The sequence below is a fragment of the Chlorocebus sabaeus genome, chromosome 22, assembly GCF_047675955.1.
Source record: "Chlorocebus sabaeus isolate Y175 chromosome 22, mChlSab1.0.hap1, whole genome shotgun sequence".
In the NCBI taxonomy this organism is placed as follows: Eukaryota; Metazoa; Chordata; class Mammalia; order Primates; family Cercopithecidae; genus Chlorocebus; species Chlorocebus sabaeus.
Window position 1 is genome coordinate 93481498 of NC_132925.1, and position 8373 is coordinate 93489870.

Here is an 8373-nt window from a genome sequence, read left to right on the forward strand (position 1 = left end):
AGAAAATGTAAATTCTGCAATGGGGACATCATACTAGGAACATTCCTAAGATTGTACAGAGAACATGGTGTCATCTAAGTTGGCCCCTGACACTTTCTGGAATCCAGCAGACACTGGAGGTAGGAGCTCATGCTGTGGACTTGGCAAGTTTCTAAGTTTCCATTTCCCAACTATGAAATATGAATAACAAGACTGGGGGTCTGTGAGGGTAAATGGATCTAAAGCAGCTAGTGCAGGGTCTGGCAGGCACTCCACAGGTAACAAACAGAACAGAACAGTCTGAGCCCTGCAGAGTGCCAGAGGTTGAAGGATGCATCCACTGCTAGAGCCAACAATCAAATGCTCAGTGCAGTCCAGGGGTTCTTTACAGATGTCAAGAAGTTGGCTTTTTTGTTGTCATTGTTGTGTTGTGTTGTGTTTTTGCTTTCTTTTGCAACAAGGTCTTGCTCTGTTGCCTAGGTGGAGTGAGGCATCATGATCATGGTTCACCGCAGTGTCAACCTCCCGGGCTCAAGCAATCTTCTAGTCTGAGCCCCCCAAGTAGCTGAGACTACAGGTGCATGCCACCATGCCCGACTAATTTTTGTATTTTTTGTAGATATGGGGTTTTGCCATGTTGTCCAGGCTGGTCTTGAACTCCTGGGCTCAGGCAATCTGCCCACCTCAGCCTTCTGAAGGACTGGGATTACAGGTGTGAGCTCCCACACCCAGCCCAGATTTCAGTCAGTTGTAACCATGTGTCCTGCGTAAGACCTGGTATTTCTGCTAAGTAAGACCTGAGACCTGAAGGGCCTCAGGTTTTTTCTTGGAAGACAGCTCATTGCCTGTTCAGGAACACAGTAAGTTCCCCAGTTGTCTCTCAATGTGTCTCTGGGCAGGAATTGGAGCATATCTCTGAGATTTCAATAATAAGACAGGTCATCTCTGCCCTGGTAACACTGAGCCTACTGCCACTTCCGGAATCTCCTGACCCTGGCATCTTGCCACCAGTTCCTATGATTCAACCCAGGATGGGGAAGGGCAAGAGCCAGAAATTTTGCTCTGGCTGATTTAGTACCGCTCTACATTTTTGTCTTCACATTGTGATCTTTATCTCCAGCCCTGTAATTTCGTAAACAAGGAAAGGCACAGAGGTAGATAGTTGCAGAGCTGGGATTCAAATCTTTGGCTTATCCTGACACAGGGAAGAGAGGGCACCCTCGGCAGAGATTTTGAAGAGACTGTATAGAATGAAATAATTTTTGGAGGGGTGAGCAGGCTTAAGAGAAGCAATAGGGATGGTGAGGTGGTCTGTCATCCCTATGCTTTGTGGGACATCAGAATTTGCTACCCTAAAATGTACCTCTTTTGCCTAAGGACTGTTGAGCTGAAGTCAATTAAGTAGAAGCGGATGAAGGAAAGCTCTTTTCCCTCCCTTTGTTTGTCTGAAAGCAGAATATAGACTTATAAAGACAAAAGGGATCTGCACCCACCTCACACCTTCTGCCAGGGCAAACAAAGGTTCACCACTGAAGACAACTTTAAATCCTTATGAACCTGGAGATGGCACCAGAGGAATCTTCATTAACAAGCATTACTAACCAGCCTTTATCTCCATTTATTCCTTTTGCCTTCCTACAAGTCGCTGTCCCTAAAGGCTCAAAGTTCATTTTCTTTGTCTTGTCATATCTCTAAAATGTCACTAAACTTTGTCGAAGATGCTATATGAGCTGGAATTCAAAGTCACCTCTTTGAGAATTATTCATTCCCTGGATATCTCCTATGTATATATAAAATATGCGTGTTAATAAACTTTTCTTTTCTCTTGGTAATCTGTCTTTTGTTACAGGGGTCCATTCCAAGAACTTATGAGCATTAAGGAAACATTTATTTTTTCTTCCTTAACAGCTAGAAGGATCAAAAGAATAAACAATACCGCTTGAGTGCTGGAGTTGAGTACTGCAGGTTGATGGCTCAGCCACTACTAGAAGTTCAGCAAAGCAGTAGGACAGCAGGGGCAGAAAGTATCCTAGCCTCCTTCTCCCACTCTGATCTCCTACCAGTGCTTCCCAGTGGCTGAACCAGATGGGAAGAGGGAACAATGGACAGTCTAGGCAATGTAGCCCCTAAAATCAGCTTCCTGGGACTCAGAGTGGATCTGGGGGGGCATGGCAAATAACCACATAAGCGTCAAGTCAAACAGATTTTTTTCTTGCAACTTTCTTCTTACCTTGTCCATATATTAATAGATAGTTAGAAAATTGGGAGTCTTGATAAGTACATCTTAGAATTCTTTATGCACGTGGAGAGAGTTAAAAAGATGCTTTTTCATGAGTTTGAGAATTCTGTATCTACCCATTGGCACTGGGTTCATGGTTTCTAAGGTTCCCAATCTCAATGATGAGTATAGTCCTTCGAGCAGGCTTGAAGGGAAGTACATCACAAGCCACTGAGCTCTGATGTGCCTGCTGACCAAGCAGGATTACACAGAAGGCAGGGCTGTGGTCACCTCAAGGTGACATAGGGCAAGGATGAGGAGAAACTCAATTCTTCTGCAAGCCAATGAAATGAAAAGAGTTTATGCTCCCCAAATGACAAAAGAAGACCCAGAATGCTGGCCTTAAGATGTTTAAGATCTTGCTTATTTTTACACTCAAGCTCAGCAGCTAGTTGGGGATTAGGCCATTGAAACTGAAAGTTAGAGTTGTACTCAGAACCTCTCTGCCACTCCATGGATGGCAAGAACATGTGAGAGAAAACAGCTAGAGATCATTGGTGGTGGGGCAAGGAGACAGAAAAGGTTTTTCAGTAGTCCGAAGTACTTTAATGATGCCCTTAGCAATTTCCTAAGTAATGGGCAATGGATTTGTTCAGTTAGTGCCTTTAGAAGATAGAGAAATTCTTGCCTCTTATCAACACAGCTGCTTTTGGCTCATTGTGGTTTTTATGGTTTGCATGCTTCCTATGACCTACTAAAATAGATTAGTGTGTTCTAGGATTTTACATTTTCAATTTTGGTTGAACATAATCTGGACCAATATGATGTCCACAGAAAAAGCAGTAATCATGTCCCTACGTATCCTGGTCAAGTCTTCATAATAAAAATGAAGCAAATTATTTCCACTGTTTTTGTCATAAATGATAAAGTAACACAACAGGGCATAGAGTCACAGCAAGAAAGCCCAGCAACTGCAAATGATTCTTGGAAAGGAAGTGTCAACTAGCAGAGGGAAGACAAGAATTTCTCCTCCATCTTCTAAGTTCACCATTGTCTCCAGATGAACCAGGAATAGACAAGAATGTATCATTAGAAATAGAAATTAAAAAAACAAAATGGTAATTTTGACTTAGAGTGTAAATGTAGCAGATTAGATGTCATACCTTTAGGCCAAACAAACTGTAGGAGAAAAAAGGGGAAATCAGAATCTTTAATACATTTACTTGCTAAAAAACTCTCTCAAATGTCTGAAGGTAATTCATTTGAACCCTATAATAGGAATTCTTTTGTAGGCTAGATGTTTTAAACGCCTCTGTGATTAAGATCTCAGTATAGATGCCTCAGATGTTGCCTACTCTAGGGAGGAATTCTTGGCTGCGGATAGGCCAAGATAGGTATTTAGAAGGCATTTATAGATGTCCCCAAGACTTGGCAACAGCAGGTTGGGAGCTGAGTCTGGGAGCGAGAAGCTAAGATTCATACTCCCCACTAGCATCTTCCCTGACACTAAGCTTGGTGAGTAGAAGGAGCAATAGAGGGATTACTTGCAGGAAGAAATTTAATGAATATCACTGTGGCTTCTGAGGTGGGGCTCTTTCCTGATGTTTCCCTTCCAGGGAGGGGCACCATGCTATAGAAAACATCAGGAAGCCCAGACTGTGCTCATTGTTGGTACAGATTGCATGAGAGGAAACCCACAGAGCTGATGTGGCAGAGGTTCTGATTGGTGAACATGATTAGACTCACCATGGGTGGGCATGAGTGATGGAGACAGTAAGATGGACCCTGACCTACCATGGCTGATTGGAGATGAGCCCAACTGATGGTGACTTTTGCAGGGACCATAAACATCTGATGGTGGGGAAACAACAAGTGTGTGGAGGACAACTTCTTTGTAATGCAACTTAGGTGTATATATTTCTATTTAAAAAGTAATGCATGCTGAAAGCAAAAGTTGACTCTTTAAAAGATCAACAAAGTTGACAAACCTTTAGCTATGCTAAGACAGAAAAAGAAGACACAAAGAATACAGAGAAGACACAAATAACTAAAATCAGGTAAGGTGGGGACATTGTCAACTTTACAAAAATTAAAAGATTATAGGATAATACTATGAACAATTGTACACCAATAAATTAAATAACCTAGATTAAATGAACAAATTTCTAAAATACATAAATTGCTAAAAACTGACTCAAGAAGCAATAGAAAATCTGAAAAGATCTGTAAAAAATAAAGAGATTGAATTGGTAATCAGAAACTTCCCAACACAGAAAAATGTTAAGAACCAGATGGCTTCACTGGTAAGTTCTACCAAACATTTAAAGAAAAATTAATATCAATCCTTCTCAAACGTTTAAAAAATGAAACAGGAGAAAACACTCCCCCATTCATTCTATAAAGACTGCATTACCATTATAGCAAAGCCAGACAAATAAACCACAAAAAACCTGTGGACTGACACTGCTTATGAAGATAGATGCAAAAACTCTCAACAAAATACTAGTAAACTAAATTCAGTAGCATATTTAAAGGGTTATATACCACGACCAAGTGAAATTTATCTAAAGAATGCAAATTTAGTACAACATAAAAAATCAACCAATGTAACATCAACATTAATAGAATGAAGGGAAAAAAAATCCCACATGATCATCTTAACTGACACAGAAAAAGCATTTGACAAATTAATTACCCTTTATGACAAAAACACTCCAAGACGTATGAATAGGAAGGAACTGCCTCAACATGATAAAGGATATTTGTAAAAAACCCACAGCTAACATTATGCTTCATGGAAAAAGACTGAAAAATTTCTCTCTAACATCAGGAAAAAGGCAAGAATGCCCATTTTCACCACTGTTATTCAACATCATACTGGAAGTTCTAGCCAGGGAAATTAGGCAAGAAAAGGAAATAAAAGGCATCCAAATGAGGAAGAAAGAAGTAAAACTATCTTTATTCACAGATGACATGATATGTAGAAAGTCCCAAATAATCCACAAAAAAACTACCAAAGTTAATAAGCAAATTCAGCAAAATTGCAAGGTATGATTATTGGGAATAGGCCCCCCAAAATCTGGCCATAAACTGGCCCCAAAACTGGCCATAAACGAAATCTCTGCAGCACTGTGACATGCTCATGATGGCCTTAACACCCACACTGGAAGGTTGTTGGTTTACCGGAATGAGGGCAAGGAACACCTGGCCCACACAGGGCAGAAAACCGCTTAAAGGAGTTCTTAAACCGCAAACAATAGCATGAGTGATCTGTGACTTAAGGACATGCTCCTGCTGCAGATAACTAACCCAACTCATCCCTTTATTTAGGCCCATCTGTTTGTTTCCCACAAGGGATACTTTTAGTTAATCTAATATCTATAGAAACAATGCTAATGACTGACGTGCTGTTAATAAATACGTAGGTAAATCTCTGTTTGAGGCTCTCAGCTCTGAAGGCTGTGAGACACCTGATTTCCCACTTTACACCTTTATATTTCTGTGTGTGTGTCTTTAATTCCTCTAGGGCCGCTGGGTTAGGGTCTCCCCAACTGAGCTGGTCTCAGCAAGTGGTGTCCATTGTGGGGGCTCAAATCCAGGTCAAAGGGTTGCTGGAGTGACAGTCGGAGAACATGGAACTAGCTGGAGGACACCCGAGTACTCTTAAAGCAATCCCCATGGTGAGTAAGAAGGGAGCTTGGAAGTGTCAAAGTAACAGAGACAAGTATGGGTTCTGGTGTGTTCCACCTTGGAACTTTTTCACACTGATGATAAGGAGGAAGGAGAGTATAACAAAGTAACAGAAGAGGTTACAGAGCAGGTTTATTTGCCCGCTAAAGCTAAAGCAGCAAAGGAGGGAGAGGTTCATCCCTACCCTTCTGCACCCCTTCATTATTATTTGGAAGAAAAAGAGTGGCCTGACCCTCCAGATCTTTCTTTTCTGGAGGACACTGGGCAAAAAGTAATTGCCCCAGTGACTGTTGAGCAGCGCCTTGAGCGACCACTCTTAGTTCTATTCAGGCGGGAATTCAGCAAGCTAGACGAGAGGGTGATTTAGAGGCTTGGCAGTTCCCTGTTAGAATACACCCCCCAGATCAACAGGGAAATATTACAACTATATTTGAGCCTTTTCCTTTTAAATTACTCAAAGAATTTAAACAAGCTGTTAATCAGTATGAACCAGGTTCTCCTTTTGTAATGGGACTGTTAATGAATGTTACTGTTTCCAATCTGATGATTCCTACTGACTGGGATGCTCTTACTTGAGCTTGTCTAACTCCTGCTCAGTTTTTACAATTTAAAGCTTGGTGGGCAGATGAAGCTTCCATTCAGGCTGCTTGCAATGCCCAGGCCCAACCTCAAATTAATATAACTGCAGACCAACTTTTGGGGTTTGGTAGCTGGGCTGGTTTAGATGCACAAGTGGTCACAAGGATGATGCCACAGAACAGCTTAGAGGAGTGCGCATTAGAGCTTGGGAAAAAATCACTTCAAGTGGAGAACAATACCCTTCTTTTAGTGCTATAAAACAGGGACCAAAAGAACCACACATGGATTTTATAGCTCAGTTACAGGAGTCTCTTAAAAAGGTGATTGCAGATTCAGCTGCTCAGAATCTAGTGTTGCAGTTATTAGCTTTTGATAAAGCTAATCCTGATTGTCAGGCTGCTCTGTGACCTATCAGAGGGAAAGCACATTTAGTTGATTATATCAAGGCCTGTGATGGTATCAGAGGTAATCTGCATAAGGCTACTCTGCTAACACAGGCAGTGGCAGGACTGAGAGTGGATAAAGGAAATACTCCATTTCCTGGAGCTTGTTTTAACTGTGGGAAGCATGGTGATACTAAAAAAGAATGTAGAAAAAATCAGTGTGTCAGGCCGCCAGATAGGGGAAAAAAGAAAACTGCTGAGTCTGAAATATGTCCAAAATATAAAAAAGGAAAACATTGGGCTAATCAGTGTCACTCTGAGTTTGATAAAGATGGGAACCCAATTTCGGGAAACGCTATGATGGGCCCGTCCCGGGCCCCATTCCACACGGGAGCATTTCCAGCTCAGGCCATTCCCTCACCCCTGTACAATGTCTGCCCCTGCCACAGCCAGTAGTGCTGCAGTAGATTTATGCTGCATGAGAGCCATGAGCCTTCTGCCTGGGGAACCCCCACAAAATGTCCCAACAGGAGTCTGTGAACCCTTGCCAGCAGGGATGATAGGATTACTTCTAGGAAGGTCTAGTTTAAATTTAAAAGAGGTACAAATACATACAAGAGTCATTGATTCAGATTACAATGGGGAAATTGAAATTGTTATATCTACTTCTGTTCCCTGGAAAGCAGAGCCAGGAGAATGCATAGCACAGCTCCTGATTGTGCTGTATATGGGAATGGGAAAAAGTGAAGTTAAACGAACAGGAGGATTTGGAAGCACAAATAAACAAGGCAAAGCAACTTATTGGGTAAATCAAATTACTGATAAACATCCTACCTGTTTAATAACTATTCAACGAAAGAAATTTAAAAGTTTAGTAGATACAGGAGTGGACATTTCAATCATTTCTCTACAGCACTGGCTGTCTGTGTGGCCAATTCAACCCACTCAATTTAACATAGTTGGAGTTGGTAAAGTCCCTGGAGTGTATCAAAGTAGCTGTATTTTGCATTGTGAAGGGCCCGATGGACAACTTGGGACTATTCAACCAATTCTAACTTCTGTACCTATAAATTTATGGGGGAGAGATTTATTACAACAATGGGGAGCACAAGTTCTAATTTCAGAACAATTATATAGCCCTTAAAGTCAACATATAATGTGTGAAATAGGGTATGTCCCTGGTATGGGACTAGAAAAAAATTTGCAAGTTTTGAAAGAACCGCTTCAAGCAGAAAGACAAAGTTCCCGTCAAAGATTAGGATATCATTTTTGATGGCAGCCATTGATAAACCTCCAGAACCTATACCTTTAAAATGGTTAACAGATAAGCCAATTTGGATAGAACAATGACCGCTACGTAAAGAGAAACTGAAGGCTTTAGAGAAATTAGTTACTGAGCAATTAGAAAATGGGCACACAGCTCCAACATTTTCCCTTTTGAATTCTCCAGTTTTCATAATTAAGAAAAAATCAGGCAAATGGAGAATGTTAACTGACTTAAGAGCCATCAATTCAGTTATACAA